The sequence below is a fragment of the Rhinatrema bivittatum genome, chromosome 2 (assembly GCF_901001135.1).
Source record: "Rhinatrema bivittatum chromosome 2, aRhiBiv1.1, whole genome shotgun sequence".
NCBI classification, from domain to species: Eukaryota; Metazoa; Chordata; class Amphibia; order Gymnophiona; family Rhinatrematidae; genus Rhinatrema; species Rhinatrema bivittatum.
The window spans coordinates 205462039-205480135 of record NC_042616.1 but is presented as its reverse complement, the minus strand read 5'-3'; the positions used below and the strand labels follow the sequence as shown (position 1 = coordinate 205480135).

General features: G+C 41.5%; 1 protein-coding gene across 3 annotated transcripts in view; it reads right to left on the bottom strand.

Annotated features, from left to right (window-relative positions):
* LOC115084331 (ATP-binding cassette sub-family B member 5-like) overlaps positions 1-18097 on the bottom strand; it is a 210913-nt gene that overhangs the window by 174933 nt on the left and 17883 nt on the right. For all 3 annotated transcript variants that reach the window (XM_029589048.1, XM_029589050.1, XM_029589051.1), the window contains one exon: positions 1397-1443. The gene's annotated coding sequence lies outside the window, so the exon portion shown is untranslated. Of the gene's footprint in view, positions 1-1396; positions 1444-18097 lie in introns of those variants that run through there.

Here is an 18097-nt window from a genome sequence, read left to right as displayed (position 1 = left end):
TCAAAATTCACCTTAAAGCAAACAGATTTTCAACATATTTTGCCACTGACATCCTATATATTCTGGACATTTTTCTAAAGAAATGAAGCAAGGCTGTAGTAGATCCAGATTTTGAATCTCAGCTGTCTGTAAGAAGAAGTTTTCCCTAAAGGAGCTAAAAGAGACTTTTAAGTGAAGGGGGGGGCTCATTGACTCATCAAATGATCCAGGAAAACTAGACCACAAGTCTGATTTCAACGAATATTTACAGTGACAGGAATGATAAGTAGTACCTTTCTACATGAAATGTTTGATATGGAGTTTCTTGCCTGCTTTATGTTTGACTTGATTAGATTTTATAACATATTAATTTTATCTTAATGTATTCTATTTTACTAATATGAGACTTTGTAATTTTTAGTTATGTTATTTTATTTTATGATTTATATCTATGTACACCATTTTGACTAAACTTTGTTTGTAAAAGCCGTATAGAAACATTTTTAAATAAATATTCAGTATATAGTGATTAACATGTAAGCATAATATAAGTAGGGGTTTCCATTTTTACAGATAAGTCCATATCATTAAAGATGTTATCATGCTTTTAAATTTCATTTGTATTTGGCTTTTAATAGGCAGAAAAAATAATTCTGGAAACTGGATGTGGATGAGAACAAGTGAAGAAAACAATTTAAGATGAGCAAACTTACCTGAACAAACCCGTATGTATAAAATTAAGGCTCACCAGAAGTCTAACTAGATGGTGACAAGCAGGGCTTATTTTACATTCCCATTGGTGCATGGTTGATATGAGGACATTGAAAGAAAGTGGATCGTAAAAAAGGAAAAAATATCCTTAAAAAATACTTTCAAAGAACCAAAATTTTAAAAGAACAAAAAAAAAAGACTCAATTTTTGTAATAGAGTGCCTTGATTTCTGTATAGAAATATCCACATCAAAACTACTAAAAATAATGAAAAGAAGAAAGAAAGAACCATCCTATCACTCATGATCACTGGGGTCCAATAATAAATAGGGACCTTAGTTTTTAGTTTTTATTGTATTTTTCTTTGAAATTTGTCAGTTTTTTTATAATGAATGTAAATGGGAGAAAATCAGTGGAAAAAAATAAGTCATTTTTTTTCTATCAATTTTTTTTGTTATTTCTTACAATAAACACTGATAAATTCCCAGGAAAATTAAAAGAAAAACTGTAAAGAAAGGTCCCTAGCTAAAATGGATACTCCTCTGGTCCTCTCTGAGGTTTTAGTGCCACATTTCTGAAAAAATCCATTTCTGGCTAACATTATATGTTACTTCCAAGAAGTTAGCCTCTGTCAGACTGTAGTATATTTTAACATTAAGTGCCCCTTTACATAGAGCAGATTAACTTTATAGAAATAGGATACGTACCTGATTTGGGATGAAATGATGGGAGTGCTTCCTATGGCATGCTCACTCTACACAAAAAGGAAGGCTGAATTAGTCTCAGTCCTGTTAAATAATATCTGTGAGGCTATGTTACACAATACTGCAATGAGTCATTTCGTCTTGCTTGCCAAGTGCAATAAAGATAGGTTCGGCAATCATTATACTGCAGTGCAATTCAGATTTCATTGGTGGTTATTCATAGCAGTGAGAAGTCAAAGGATACACCCCCACAGCAATATGATGACATTTCTTTGCAATCAAAGAAGTGAATTTTCAAAACTTTAGGTACATAAAAATTAGCATATCAACATGTAAGTACCCTCTACTTGCGATTTCCATATTTTATACAAGTTGAAATTATGTGTGTACTATCACTTTTACACGCACATATACGCATGTAAAAAAAGGGGAGGTTTAGGGACATTCTAGGGCAGGGTCAACACTTACGCACCTAAGCTGCTATTTTAAAAGACACTTGTGCGCATACATTTGCTACGCTTGCGTATTTTTATACCTGCTAATTATCTGGCATAAGGGATATTAAATGTGTTTATTGTGCAATACTGACTGGGTGGGAGGTGTGGGTGAACTGGGAGGAGATGAGGTTGAAGAACCAGGAAAGTCTCAATGACCTAAGAAAAACTGGGCAAACTGATGGACTAATTGGTTGTTAGCGATCACTTCGCCAAGGGGGGCGGAGTTAGTAATCTGTTAGCGATCAGCTCCCCCAGAGGGGAGGAGCTGGCAATCTAATGTAGATTACCCCGCCAGGGAGGCGAAGTTAGCAGTCTGATATGGATCTGCTTCCCCAGAGGGGAGTAATCCATATAGCGGAATCTCTCCAAAAAACTTTGTCTTACTGGACCAACTGCCTCTCAGAAATCAACAACCTACTCTCCAGCCTCAACCTGGTATTTAACACCAACAAAACTGAAATCCTTATTATAGCCCCAGAAAATTACTTCCCCCTCATCCCTACAACTGCCAACCAATGTCGTATCACCTCAATAAACTTCTCATCTCAAGTAAGAGACCTGGGTGTTCTACTAGATAACCGACTCAGCCTCAGCAAGTTCATAAACAACACCACAAAAGAATGCTTCTATAAACTGCAAGTATTAAAAAAATTAAAACCACTTTTACTCCACAGAGACTTCCGCCTGGTACTACAATCCATCATACTCCCGAAACTGGACTATTGCAATTCACTCCTGCTGGGCCTTCCTACCAGCACCATCAAACCACTCCAGATGGTCCTTAACGCCACGGCCAGAATTCTCACAAACACTAACAAAAGGGATCATATCACCCCCATCCTCCAGCACCTTCACTGGCTGCCGATTAAACACAGGATACACTTCAAAACCCTTATGATGATGCAAAAGGCCCTTCACAACATCACCCCTCTCAACCTAACTTTTCCATTCCAACAGTACATCACCAAGAGACCAACTAGAAATGCGTACAAGAACTTGCTACTCACCCAACCGGCAAAATCTTCCCTGAGGAAACGCGCTCTTTCTACGGCTCTCCTACTCTGGAATTCGCTCCCTCCGGACCTTCGCCTAGAACCCTGCGATAGGACATTCAAAAAGAAGATAAAGACTTGGCTTTTCACCCAAGCTTTCCCGGAGAACTAAGACCCAAGGATTTCGAGGACATTATAGACCCCGATCCCTTTCGCCTAAATCCCTGCCACAGATCTCTCAAAAAGTAACAATAGTCTTAGCTTTTCACCCAAACTTTCCCAGAATTCTAGACCCGAGGAATACGAATACATTATAGACCCCGATCCCTTCTCTTGCTGTACATATGTTTCTTAATAGTTCTACTTTGCAGTTTAATCAGGCCTTTGTTTGTTTTCTGTAAATTCTTTAAATTCTTTAAATTCTTTTATTGTTATATGTTTCAATGTAATCTGCCCTCGAGGCAACAGTTATATTTCCTTGTAAACCGGTGTGATATGTATATTATACAGGAACCTCGGTATATAAAAAATTAAAAATAAATAATAAATAAATAAATAAATAAAGTAGTCAGCAGAGTGGTGTACTCTGTAGATGGAGTTAATGATCTGATGTGGTTTAGCTCCCACAGAGTGGCAGTCTGTATGATACGGCTCTAGTAGTGTAAGGAATAAACACTTAATGGAAATTGGTGAATCCTTGGGCCGATGGCAGATAACAGCGCCCCCAGGAGGATATCCTGAGAGGGACCACCGGCTAGGCCGGAGTATGGAGACAAACACAGATAGTTCTTTATTAGACAGGAAGTAAAACCACCAGAGGTGGCAGTAGTGAATTGATGTGCCCGGCAGGGCTGAAGTCCCTCAGATACTGGAACTGAGATCTCTGGGTTGCTGAGCTGTAGAGAGAGAGACTATAGATAGTGAGTAGACAGGGTATGCTGGCTACATAACCAGTAGTAGATGATACACTCACAATTGTAGATATCTTGTAATGGCTTCAGTGCAACAGAGAGTCTTCAGTATATTCAGGAACAGGAGCCATAGGCGAGTACTGGTTCCTATATGCAGTCTGGAATAAGAACTCACAATATCTGTGTATGAGGTGGCTTCTGTAATAGAAGAGAGTCTTTGGAAGGTTTTAGGAACATAGGCCCTCGTGGAGCGAGTACCGGTTCCTATCTGTAAACTATATTAGTAATATACCAGATATAGGTATGCAATAGCTTCTGAGATAGAAGAGAGTCTGTGAAGGGTTGTAGGAACATGGGCCCTTGTGGAGCGAGTACCGGTTCCTATCTGCAATATGAAATAGTAATGTACTAGATATAGGTATACGATAGCTTCTGAGCTAGAAGAGAGTCCGTGAAGGGTTTTAGGAACATGGGCCCTCGTGGAGCGAGTACTGGTTCCTATCTGCAATCTGCAATGACAACTCATGATCTCCGTACCTGCGATAACATCTTAGACAGAAGGGAGTCTTCAGAGATTAGGAACATAGGACCTCGTGGAGCGATTACTGATTCCTATCTGTAATAGAACTCACAGTGTTCACGTCTGCGATCGCTTCCAGGCAGTAAGGAGTCTTCTGAGCATTTAGGGACATAGGCCCTCGAGGAGCGAGTACTGGATCCCGTCTTAGCAGTCTGAAATCAAGAAGAGAGAGTGGGGCCCCCGATGAGCAGGTACCCCTAGGTATGTTTGGGGAGGCAGAGCAGCAGAGAAGTATTCCCCTTGCTAACTCGATTCTTAGTAGCAAACAAAGACCTTTTAAGTTGGAAGCGGATGACGTCACTACGAGGGGACGCCCCCGAGGTTCGCGCCCTTGCTGGTACAAACTCTGGAGCGCATGCGCGCACCCTTACGTCATCAGGAACATGGCGGATCCACAGTGTCAGGCCAGCCCGGGGATTCCGGGGAGAAGCGGCGAGGAGAAGACGTGGCAGCATCTGTCCTTCAGACCCAAAGGGAGTCGTCACAAAGGTAGAGAAGGTAGAGCGAGGGCAAGAACAGGCATGAACGCAACATTGGTAAACTGGTGCATTTCAATTACGCACGCATGTTTTAAAATTGGCCAAATTACTATGTAAATTGAGACTTATGTAAGTCCTATTTTACTTTCATGTGTAAAATATACAAGTCAAGTATATATTTTTAAAATAGCTTGGAAAAATATGTGCGTTCTATGCATTACATGATTTCAAATCATTACATGTATTCACACCTAAGCCTACATATGCACGTATGTTGTGGAGTTAGAGATATGCATATTTAATAACATGCATCTATATCATATTCATGGGTAATAAAATGCTTGCAAATATCTGCTCGCAGCCAGATATGCGTGTATATGCTGTCACATGTATTTGTTTGAAAGTGATCCTTAAAGCTTGAACTGTAATGAAAAAAATATACAGGAGCACACCTTCTAAAGAAATTGCTTAATTTAATGAGTCACAGGGATTTCAGATGCTATTAAGATGATACATGTGGTTAATTAAATACCACAGACCGCAAGAACTGGGATAACATGAGCAGTACTACTTTTCTTTTTCTAACTTTCTCAAAACTTTTTGTTCCTAAAGCAGATTACTTTTCTATGGTATTTTTTAACATTTAATCTATGCATTTGAATTATATTATATTCTCAGTGAATAATTATATAACTGCCCATGCTGAAGTCCACGTGTACAAAGTGCACACAGTTTTCAGTCCTAGTTTTTGAAGTGGACTTATGTGCATACGTTCTCTTTAACAATTGGTAGGACCATATGTACCTATGTGATCCTTTACTTCCCCCACAGCAAGAACAGGTTGGATGCCTCATTCTGAGTATGGGAGGAACATCCTGGAAAAAGTGAGGAGCAGATAAGTGCCTTCTCTCCCTCAGCCCACTATGATTGTCTTTTGGTTGGCAGAAACAATGCCCAGTGGTTGAGAGCCTCGGAACATTCAGTACAAAGGCCCCAACCTATTGGGAGAGCAGCTCTGACCCTTCTGAAGACTGTGGGCCTTTGGATAGGGACACCTGTGTTGCCATAGGGAGCACAGGGCATTTCAATATGGACCCAAGAGGGAGCAATGTGCTTATAGGCGATGTCTCGCTTACTTATGAGGATAGCATTCAACACCCAGATATCCTGAAGACTACAATTGTTTTCATGATTCTAGCCAACACTGTGAGAAGCATGGTATTAGGTACTGGTCACCCCTTGATATAAGTTTGGGGACCATGTGGGTTGGGAGGACTCCATGAGTGTGGAAATGGAGGCAGGGGTGCATAGGCACATACCAGACTGCTATAAATTCTTGCCAGGGGTGATATTCCCCCCCCCCCCCCATCTTATTTCTCTCCTTCAAATCACTGCACCAGTGTGACCTTGTGACATGACAGGTCTTCATGGTCCATAGGAGTGAGGTTTCAGTTGCCTGTGACAGAAGCTTTAGCAATATGAATGGTGGATATAAGAGACCAATAATTCCTTCCTCCACCAGAGAATCTAGACTCTAGCTCAAAAAGAGCCACTGTGTCTGCTGCAGCAATCATATTTACAACTTTCAGCTCTGGAACAGCTAGCTGGCTCACTCTCACTGTGACAGTATCAGTGGGCCAATGGCTCAGCACAGGCACAAGAATCAAAACAGGAGGCAATCCTCTAATTCTGGCTCCAGGGAAAGCAGGTTCTAGTTCTTTCAAATTGAAGGGTTCCTTGCTTGAAGGAGACACTTAGTAACATAGTAACAGTGATGATGGCAGAGAAAGTCCAAATGGTCCTTCCAGTCTGGCCAGTAAGCTTTTTATGGTAGTAACTGCCACTCCATGCAGGTTACCCTCATGTTTCTGTTAAAGGTAACTATATTCAAACCAAAATTACCTCTTCTTAAAGGCTAGGGGTTCTGTGAAGTGATGTTCCATGAGAGATTTGTAGTTTGGTTAAATAACCAGGATGTTAATTTGAAATTCACTTCCACCTACAGTCGTGAAACAGTATCTTTCCTGGATATACAGATTTCTTTATCATACAATGAGTTTGGTTTCAGTATTTATCGCAAAGACAAGGATTGTGCTACTCTATTACACTACTCCAATTTTCATCCCAGACACCTGAAGGACAATTTGCCAGTAGGACAATTTTTGAGACTTCGGCGCCTTTGCTCCACAGTGGAAGAATATAAGAGACAAGCAACCATCATGGAACATGGCTTTGCAGAAAGAGGGTACCCAATTTGTATCATTAAGTGGGCTTACAAAAGGGCCCGTTGGTTAAATTGACAGCTTTTCTTCCATCCTTCAGCAAGAGATGCAGATAAGAAACGTATTTGTGTTTTACCCCAAACGCCAAATACATATAGATTGAAAGCTAGCAACCAGAAATATTGGCAAGTGTTAAGTCTGCATGCCATTTTTATTACTCCTCCCATTTTTGCTCTAACTAGAGCTAGGAATTTACATGATCATTTAGGGGTAGATTTTACAAATTTGCGCACACGCGTTCTTTTTTTCGCGCACCAGGCGCAGAGTACGCAGGATTTTACTAGATACGCGTGTAACTGCGTGCATCTGTTAAAATCCAGGATTGGCGCGCGCAAGGCTGTGCAAAATCGGCAGCCTGCGTGCGCCGAGCCATGCAGCCTGCCTTCGTTCCCTCCACCCCCCACACCTTCCCCTCCCTTCCCCTACCTAATCCACCCCCCCAGCCCTACCTAAACCCCCCTTACCTTTGTTGCACAAGTTACGCCTGCCCGAGGCAGGCGTAACTTGCACGTACCAGGCCGGCCACCGGCGCACGATTCCCAGGCCTGGGAGCCGTTTCGGAGGCCTCAGCCACGCCCCGAAATGCCCCCGGGCCGGAACCATGCCCATGGCCCTGCCCCCAAATGATGTGCTGCCGCGACACGCCCCTCGACATGCTCCCCAGGAAATCTCCGGGACTTATGCGCATCCCGGGGCTTGCGCGCGCCACCGAGCCTACTCAACATAGGCTCGGCGTGTGCAGGGGGGACTTCAGGCAGGTTTTCAGGGGGTATGCACGTATCTTACGCGCGTACCCCTTTGGAAATCTGGCTCACAGTGCATTCAGCATATTATAGGCAAGAAATCACTGATCAAGAGCCTTTGTCATTAGGGCACTACTCATGTGGGCAATGTAACATTTGTAAGGTGTTTTTTCAAGATAAGGAACTTACTCTACCCCATCGCAAACCTTTCAAATTCTGTCAACATCAAAAGTGTTCTACTGAGGGGGTGGTATATGCCCTGTGGTGCCCCTGTGGTTTGTTCTACATAGATAAGAAGATATGTATATTTGGGACGCAAATTCAAGAACATCTAAGTTGCATAAGACATCAAAGAAAGGAGGCCCCCCTAATGGCACATTGGCTAGAGGCATCGCATACTGTGGGGGAAGTCAAAGCAGCCTGTCTGATACAATTACAATGCTCTACTAGAGGTGGTGATTTTGATCTTCACCTGTTGCAATTAGAACAGCACTTCATTTATAACTGGAACACTGTACCCCCTTTGGCCTCAATAAAGAGGTAGACCGGTCTATATTTTATTAATTTCCATGTCATTCAACAGAAATACAGTACACTCTGCGGTTTGACCCTATTTCCAACCATTCATCATTCTGAGCGTTCGGCAGTAAATCTGTCTGAGTGTCCATAATGTTATTTGAAATTACCTGGATGAGTATACTATGATTGGCCCATGCTCCTTTGTAACTTTTCAGTGAACACACGCCGTCAGACGCTCTGAAAATGGCGGCCATATAAGAGAACGATACCAGCAAAAACAGTAAGTTCTAAACTCATAGCTATATTTGGTTCAGGAATATAATGGTATTTGATTTATCTTTGATCTTTTCAGCTCTCTCTAGGCCCTGAAGCAGACATCCATTGTCAAACGCTGGCAGTGTCGGGCAAGTAAAAACAGGGAAAAGCAAGAAATAAACAGAACCTAAAGAGACCGCAGCTTTCTTCAGCTTAAGATAAGCTCTTACCTGCTTACAGATATACTTTCTTCAGAGAGCCTTTCGTTTGAGAGCCTTTTGATTTGGAGATTAAAGATAATATGTGAATTCAGACTTTTTCAATTGTATCTGCATCACAAAATTTAAAAAAATGTAAACTGGATGTCTAAAAATCAATCTTAAAATTTGAAATTAAAAGTGGTATATTAAGTAACCTACGGCATAACCACAGTTATGGTGTATGCCTGTTTTACAAATACCGGACATTATTCATAGCTAATAAGCTACTCACATCCCTTATTCTGTTTTTTCAATCAAAACCAAACAGCCATCAAACCCAGAACAAAGTTTTTATAGGGTGAGCAGCCATCTTGATAATTCAGACAATGCTGCTTCAACATGCTTTGGTTTTGGACTGCCTTTGATGTAGTCCTGTGCTTTTTTCCTAATGTCTGTGTATCAGTACCCCAGACTGTAAAAGTCAGGGCTCAGTGTTGGCTGTCATCTGACTCCAATTCTCTTTTTTCCTTTCAGAGAGATTGGCACCATCAGATTACCCTAGGCTGTGGGATACCAACCCAGATTCCTGTGGCACAGGATCAGGAGACAGCATTACACGGACATTTTCTGCCTACTCCAAGGGTATAGAAAGTGTAGCCAGATGAGGCAAGAGAGGAAGCAGGAGGAACAAGCCATCGGACCAGCCAAGGGTGAAGTGGTAAACTGGGTGAGGTCCTTCTAGTGTCTGACTACAATGGTTTGCAAGGGACACATCTCACAGATCTTTACCTTGTGGACCTACATAGTTGCCATCTTTGGGGAGTATAAGTAATATGAAAGTTTCACATGGTTTAATTACATTGAGACTTTCAGGAAGAAGAGGGATGTTCACCATGACATATCATGGACCCAGGACATGAACCTGTGACTTCCACACATAATCAGTTGGGTATCCAATGCTACATTTCAATAGCTTTGGTTATGGTTACTATCCTCAAATATAACAACAGGTCCCAAAAATATGCCTAAAGTTTCAAAAAGATGTATCTCAAAACTTATCTCAAAAACGTGTAGTATTCCTCACTGCATGTCCAGAAACTTGAAACGTAACCACGCTTAAAATCCTGACACAACACCGTTTTGAAGAAACATCTGTGCTGCAGGGGCAATGAATTATTCTGCAGCCAAATGATACTCCCACAGGGAACAGGAAGTCAGTATTGTGTTACCCCATTTTTAATGCAACGAGAGGCAATAACAAACAGCCATGTAAGTCACTGCTAATTGGTGAAAAAATAACATCAGTAAAAACTACCGTATAGTATGACAATCAGTTACTTTATTAAGTCCAAGGGGTTGTACATGTCACAGGGTAAAAATTGAGAAGAGAACTGCTCTCTACAACTATGCCATTCTTCATAGTCACACCCGTGCCAATGCATAGGAATGTATTCAAGGATAGCCCACTGAAGTTGGTAAAAAGTATGTTGAGAAGAGAAGCAATGATTGACTATTAGTGCCTGAATCTTTTTTTAGTATTCAAGCAAATTTTGTGTTCCATAAGCCTAGTCCATATAATCCTCTTTGCACACCCAGAATGGGCAATGTATCAAGTATTGCAGATTACAAGTACCTGACAAGTACCCAAACATTAAATAGATCCCATGCTACTAATGTTGGCAACAAGCAGTGGCTATTTCCTAAGTCATCTTGATTAATAGCAACTTATCCAAACCTTTTTTAAACCCAGCTACACTAACTTCCCTAACCACATCCTCTGGCATGAATAATAGAACTTAATTGTGCATTTTTCTCTGATTTCTTTTAAATGCTGACTTCATGGAGGGCCCCTACTCCTTGTATTATCTGAAAGAGTAAATAACCGGTTCACATTTACTCGTTCCATTCTTCTCATGATTTTATAGACTTCTATCATATCCCCACTCATTCGTCTCTTCTCCAAGCTGAACTGCCCTAACTCTTTAGCCTTTCCTCACAGGGGAGCTGTTCCATCTCCTTTATCTTTTTGGTCACCCTTCCTTGTACCTTATCCAGTGCAACTATATCTTTTTTTAGATGCAGGGACCAGAATTGCACACAGTATTGAAGATGCAGTCTCACCATGGAGCTATACAGAGGCATTATGACATTTTCCATTGTATTCACCATTCCCTTCCTTATAATTCCTAAAACATCTGTTTGCTTTTTTTGACTGCTACAGCACAATAGGGGTGTGCATTCGGATTGACCGCATTAGTAAAACGCAACTCATATTTTTTTTTTACTTAAAAAATTGATTCGACATAAACGATCGGATTTCCCACATATCGAACATAGATATGTTCGATATGTGGGAAATCGCGATTGTTGAGCCAAAATAAAAATATAAACCCCCTCACCCTCCTTAATCCCCCCCCCCCCGACTTACCACAACTCCCTGGTGATGGAGCGAGGAGTGAGGACGCCATTTCTGCAATCCTTGGCGAGAAGCATGTGACGTCGGCGGCACGTCGAGTGACGCCGGCGTCACGTGATTCCCGGCAAGTTCGCGCCGGACGGCTCGTTCGGCGCGAACAAGCCGGGAATCACGTGACGCCGACGTCACGTGATTCCCGGCAAGTTCGCGCCGGAGGGCTCGTTCGGCCCAAAAAGAACTTTTGGCCAGCTTGAGGGGGTCAGGAGGCCCCCCCAAGCTGGCCAAAAGTTCTTTTTGGGCCGAACGAGCCGTCCGGCGCGAACTTGCCGGGAATCACGTGACGTCGCGTCTGAGTGACGCGGCGCCACGTGATTCCCGGCTCGTTCGCGCCGGACGGCTCGTTCGGCCCAAAAAGAACTTTTGGCCAGCTTGGGGGGGTCAGGAGGCCCCCCCAAGCTGGCCAAAAGTTCTTTTTGGGCCGAACGAGCCGTCCGGCGCGAACGAGCCGGGAATCACGTGACGCCGCGTCACTCGACGTGCCACCGACGTCACATGCTTCTCACCAAGGATTGCAGAAATGACGTCCTCACTCCTCGCTCGATCACCAGGGAGTTGTGGTAAGTCTGGGGGGGGGATTAAGGAGGGTGAGGGGGTTTAATTTTTTTTTTTGCACATATGTACATATACCCAACTCATTGGATTTTTTTTATGTCCATATTGGCCGCAAGTGGGACCCCCTTTCGGACATAAAAAATATGAACATAAAATTTTGCTCTGCACATCCCTACAGCACAATAAGCTGATGGTTTCAATGTATTATCTACTATGGCACCTAGATATATTTTCTGGCTATTAATTCCTAATATGGAAGCTAACATCGTGTATCTACAACATGGGTTATTTTTCCCTATATGAATCAACTTGCACTTGTCCACATTAAATTTCATCTGTTATTTGAATGCCCAATCTTCCATTCTCACAAGATTCTCCCACAATTTATCACAATCCGCATGTGATTTAACTACTTTGAATAATTGTTGAGTCATCTTCAAATTTGATCACCTAACTTATCGCATCCATCTGCAGATCATTTATAAATATATTGGAAAGCACTGGTCCAAATACAGATCCCTGACGCACGCCACTGTTTACCTTTTTCCATTATTAAAACAGACTTTTTAATCCTACTCTGTTTCCTGTCTTTTAACCAGTTTACAATCCATGAAAGGGTATTACCTTTTACCCCATGACTTTTTAGTTTTCCTAGAAGCTTCTCATGAGAGATTTTGCCAAACACCTTCAGAATATACAAATACACTACCTCTATTGGTTCACTTTATCCACATGTTTATTAATCACTGCAAAAAATTGTAATAGATTTGAGAGGCAAGATTTCCCTTAGGTAAATCCATGCTCTCTGAGTCCTATTAAACCATGTATGTTCTGTGAATTTGTTCTTTAGAATAATTTCCACTATTTTTCCACTAATTTCCAGAATCAACCCTGGAGACCTTTTTTAAATATCGGGGTTACATTGGCCACCCTCTAGTCTTCAGTACATATTAATGATATGTAACAAATTTTTACTAATAGGTCTGTAATTTCAGTTTTGAGTTCTTTCAGGACACTGGGGTATATATACCATTTGACCCAGGTGATTTGCTACTCTTCACTTTGTCAATCTGGCCTGCTACATCTTCCAGGTTCACCATGATTTTGTTCAGTTCATCCAAATCACATTCTTGAAAACTGTCTCCGGAACTGGTATCTCCTCAACATTCTTATTAGTAAACATGGAAGATGAGAATTCATTTAGTCTTCCTGCAATGACCTTATCTTCCCTAAATGTCGCTTTAAACCTCTCAATCATCTAATGGTCCAACTGACTCCCGCACAAATTTTCTGCTTCGGATATATTTTTAAACATTTTTATTATAAGTTTTTGCCTCTATGGTCAATTTCTTTTCAAATTCTCTCTTAGCCTGTATTATCAATATTTTCCATTTAACCTGACAATGCTTACGCTTTTTCTTATTTTCTTCCGATGGATCCTTCTTCCAATTTTTGAAGGAAGCTTTTTTTGACTAAAATAGCCTCTTTCACCTCACCTTTTAACCATGCAGGTAATCCTTTGGCTTTCCTTCCACCTTTCTTAATGCATTGAATCAATCTGGACTGCACTTCTAAGATGGTATTTGTAAACAATACCCACGCTTGTTGTACACTCTTAACCATTTCAGCTGCACCTTTCAGTTTTTTCTTATTTTCCTCATTTTATCAAGTTTTCCCTTTACAAAGTTTAGAGTTAGTGCTGTAGATTTACATATTGTCCCTCTTCCTGGCTACAAAGAACAGTGCTGGGAGCATTCCTGGAACACCCCCAGCACTGATCTTTAAAGCCAGGTAACTGCTCAAAACCTATCCTGAAAACGTTATCCAGGTAACTTTAACAGGGTATATTCAGTGAAAGAACTATCTTCTGAATATTGGAATAAAGTTATCCGAGTGACTTTACTTGGGTAACTTTCCCACTTGCTGTCAGGGTATGTCCAGTTCCTAGTGAATATGTGAGCAAGGGGCCGTATGATCGGATGAAGGATGAGCCAAGGCCTGTAAAACCAGGCCTAGTTTGGGAGATGTTTTGATATGCAGCTGTAAATGTGGAGCAGGCTCAGGAATCCAAGAGAGAGGCATGAAGCAGGAATACTGGAACAGAAGACTGTAAGGCTGGATGAGAAGCGGGAACACTGGAGCAGGACTATGGAGATGAATGTAGCATCAGAACAAGGCCAGGCAAGCTGAAGTTATGAAGGACATGTCCCAGGAGTCTGTTGTACCAGTAACTGTGAATCTTGTAGCTCTCCTTATACACCATCACTCATCAGGGCATGCCCTGTGCTGAATCAATGAGATCTTCTAAGATCTCAGGTTATAATGTCTAACTACCTGGTAAGCAGAAGGTAAAATCCCCTTGGCTTTTCCCTTTCCCTGCTAATGTATCTCCTATGGCTCTTCTGCAACTTCCCAGTATCTTCAATCTATGGTCACAGGTTCATGACCTGATCCTGATAGGATCTAGGGGTGTGCATTCGTTTTGAACTTATATGTAAAACGCAACTTTTTTTTTTTTTTAACTTAAAAAAGTGATGAGGCGAAAACGATCGGATTTCCAACTTATTCAACATAGCTATGTTGAATACGTTGGAAATCGCGATTGTTGATCCTAAATAAAAATTTAAACCCCTCACCCTCCTTAATCCCCCCCCCCCAAGACTTACCAAAACTCCCTGGTGGTCCAGCGGGGAGTCAGGACGCCATTTCTGAACTCCTTTGCGAGGAGCACGTGACGTCGGCGTCACGTCGGAGTGATGCGGACAACACGTGATTCCCCGCGCGTTCGCTCCGGGACCCTCGTTGGACCCAAAAGGAACTTTTGGCCAGCTTGACCCCCCCAAGCTTGCTTATCTGAATGTTCTTGGTGAAATCATCCAAGTTGGGTGGCAACATATATGTTCTGAAATGGGCCCCAACTGCAATCTGAATTATACCCTTTTGCAATCTACTAAAAAATGCAGGTGGATATAGCAGGTGTAAGTTGGAAAATGTATGTGCTTAAAGTGTCTTTTAAAACACAGCTTTCATGCAAAACCGTTGGTCCCGCCCAGGAACACCCCTAAATCACCCCTGTGCATGAAAATGAAAATAGACATGAATATTGGACTTTTATAAAATATGGAATACTTGAGTAGTGGCTACTTAACTACATCTATGCTAATTTTTACGCATGTAACATTTTGAAAATTTACCTAGGAGTGTTTGGCAAATTGTTTTTTTGTCATGTTAATCATTTTTATTTAAATAATGGCATCTGTGAACACAGTACTGTAGAAGTTCACTCAAAGTTCCTGTCTCATAGAGAACACAAACAGATGAATACATTTCCAGGGCTGGCGTTAATTTTTCAGCATAAAAAATTGCATGTCCAGCACGCAGTAACCTTTTACATCACGTACTAGCTAATAGCCTCATCAACATGCATTTACATGTGATATACGCTATTAGCTATGCGCTAGTTTGGTTGAGTGTTCTGGATGCGCTAACCTCGGTATTCCATTGGGCTAAGTCTAACGCATCCAAAACGCGGGTTGACGCACACTTTCAGCAGCATGCTAACCTTAGCATCTGATATTGCATCGGCCTGACTGAATGGGGAATTGAGGAATTAAAAATGGGATCCAACCATGTGACTGACCTGCCAGTCCTAGTCGTATCATATGCGTGGAATTCACTGGAAGAGGTTATACAAATCCTTGACCATTTACTTTTGATCTTAAATATTTGTTGTATATGGTACTATGTTGTACTTCTCAATAATATGGGGACAGACAATACCATCAAGCTCTTGATTTAAAATTCTCCTATGTTACCCTAGTCTTTTACACTTAAAACACAGACTTTTTAAAACCAAGAAGTTGAACAGTAAGAACTTGTTTTATTTTCCACAGGAACAAATATGAGATTGTTTAAATATGTAGTTCCATGGATAATGTATTGTTTTGCTTGTTAAAACAAATGAAAATCAATGTAAAAAAAAAAAAAACAAACAAAAAAAAACAATGAAAAAGAAAAACAAAGAACAACGTTCTTGGAGAAAACGTTCTTTCTCTTGGAGTGCATATGATTTCTGTATCTGTTACTGCAAAGGGAGTTAACACAGAAGTAGCTAAAAATCTGGCAACTGTTCCAAGTGGTAACAATGTAATCAGCTGGTGTTAAAGAAAGGCACTCTATAAACTGATTTAGTGCTGGCCATGTTAGGATAATTATTTGTAAAAGATTGATTTTATTTGTAGGGTTTACTGATTTTTTACTCCTCAGAGAGAAGATTTCTCTCACATTGATCTAGAAGCAAGTTGTCTTGCAGCCCCTCATTCCCAAATGTGATGGTATTGATATAATTGTTTACTACAGATATTATCTCCACTTTCTGAATTTTATTTTGTTGATACACTATATTGCTAACATGATTATGTCCATATAAATATTGTCTCTTAGCCCTTGGGAAATTATTTGTATAAAGGGGGGTGCCATTTTCTACCCCATGGAAAATGTCCCTGCCCTTCACAATCATTCAGAATGTGGCTACAGCTGGTCTGCATGCCCTCAGTTTGCCAGGGGGTCTCAACAAATTCTGTCCTTTGGTGATAATGGAGAGGTTTAGTGTCTTAGGGAAGAGCTATGGGAAGGGGTAAAGTAGATGCTTGGGTATACTGTATAGGGAGAGGAGCAGTCATGAGAGAAAAGGAGGTGATATGTCCCCTGTGTAAATCCCTGATGACCTCATTTGGAAAACTGTGTACAGTTCTGGAGACTGCACCTTCAAAAGGATATAAACAGAATGGAGTCAGTCCAGAGGATGGATACTAAAATGGTCAGTGATCTTCACTGTAAAGCATATGGAGACAGACCTAAAGATCTATGCATATATACCCTAGAGGAAAAGTGAGATAAGGGAGATATGACAATAACATTTAAATTCCTTAGAGGTATCAATACACAGAAGGAAGGTCTCTTTCAATAGAAATAAGAATCTGGAATGAGTGGTCATGGGTTAAGGATGAAAGGTGATAGATTCAGTTGAAATCTAAGGAAATATTATTCTTTACAGAAATGGTGGTGGATGCATGGAACAGCCTCCTACAGGTGGTGATGGAGACAAGGACAGTATCTGAATTCAAAAAGCATGGGACAAACAGAGGACCTCTCTCGGGGAGTGGTAGGAATTGTAGAGCTGAGCAGTTGTGTGAATGGGCAGACTAGACAGACCATATGGTCTTTTTCTGCTGTCATATTTCTATGTTTCTATGTATTCTAGTAGCTAATCTGCCTCTGTCAATCACAGAGATTGCTTCTGTCAGGTCAGTTCCCTCCCTGTCAATTACTGACAATAGCTAGTTAATTGTTTAAGGGACCTTTTGACTTAAGTGCGCTAAAATTACATGTTGATGTGAGAGTTTAATATACCGTAACATGCTATTCCCTAAACTTCTGTAAGTGTATTCTGCATAAAACAGAAGGCTTGCCATACTGGATCAGACCAAGGGTCCATGAAGCCCAGATTAGTAAATTAGTGTCACAGTCACTTATACTGCAGATGGTAAGATATGGATGTTACAACAGAGGGAATGCATTAGCAGTATTCACATGCAGGGCAAAGGAGAACATGAGGTGAGCCAGCATCATTTGATGTTGTGGAACCAGCAGGACACAGGAGTGAGTGCCAATTGACCCTGTCCCCAAACAAGCAGGGAGAGTTTTATATTGGGAAGGAGGACCTTTAATAAAGCTGGTTCCAGGAGGAGATGGAGGACATGGAGGATGAGTATCTAGTTGAGAGAGGAGGCTTTTGCCAAGCAGGGGATTAGTAATGCTCTAGAAGGGATTGATGGTTTCATAGGGAGAAGGAGTATTCCTGGGAAGTGGGGAGGGGGGCCTTCTCCAGTGGGGGAGTGTTTAATCTGTGAGGGGAGCTCTTTGAATGGGGTTTTCTTCAGTCACTTTAAGAAGAGTGGTGGGAGGGCCAGGAATGAGACAAAACTAACTAGGTGTTAGCTTTCCAATGTTCTCAAGAAAATCTTTTGAGGTGTAATTAATTTTTGGTGTTAATTGTTGTGAGAAACAGTTTTAGTGGACCCTTGGGCCGGCCTGCAGGAGACTGGAGGAAGATGGACTATAGTCTCTTCTAGGGACAGGCCGGGAGGCGGATACCAGGCAGGAGGTGGACGAACAAGCTTCACCCTGGAAGCCGGTACTCCCGCAGGAGGAGCCCG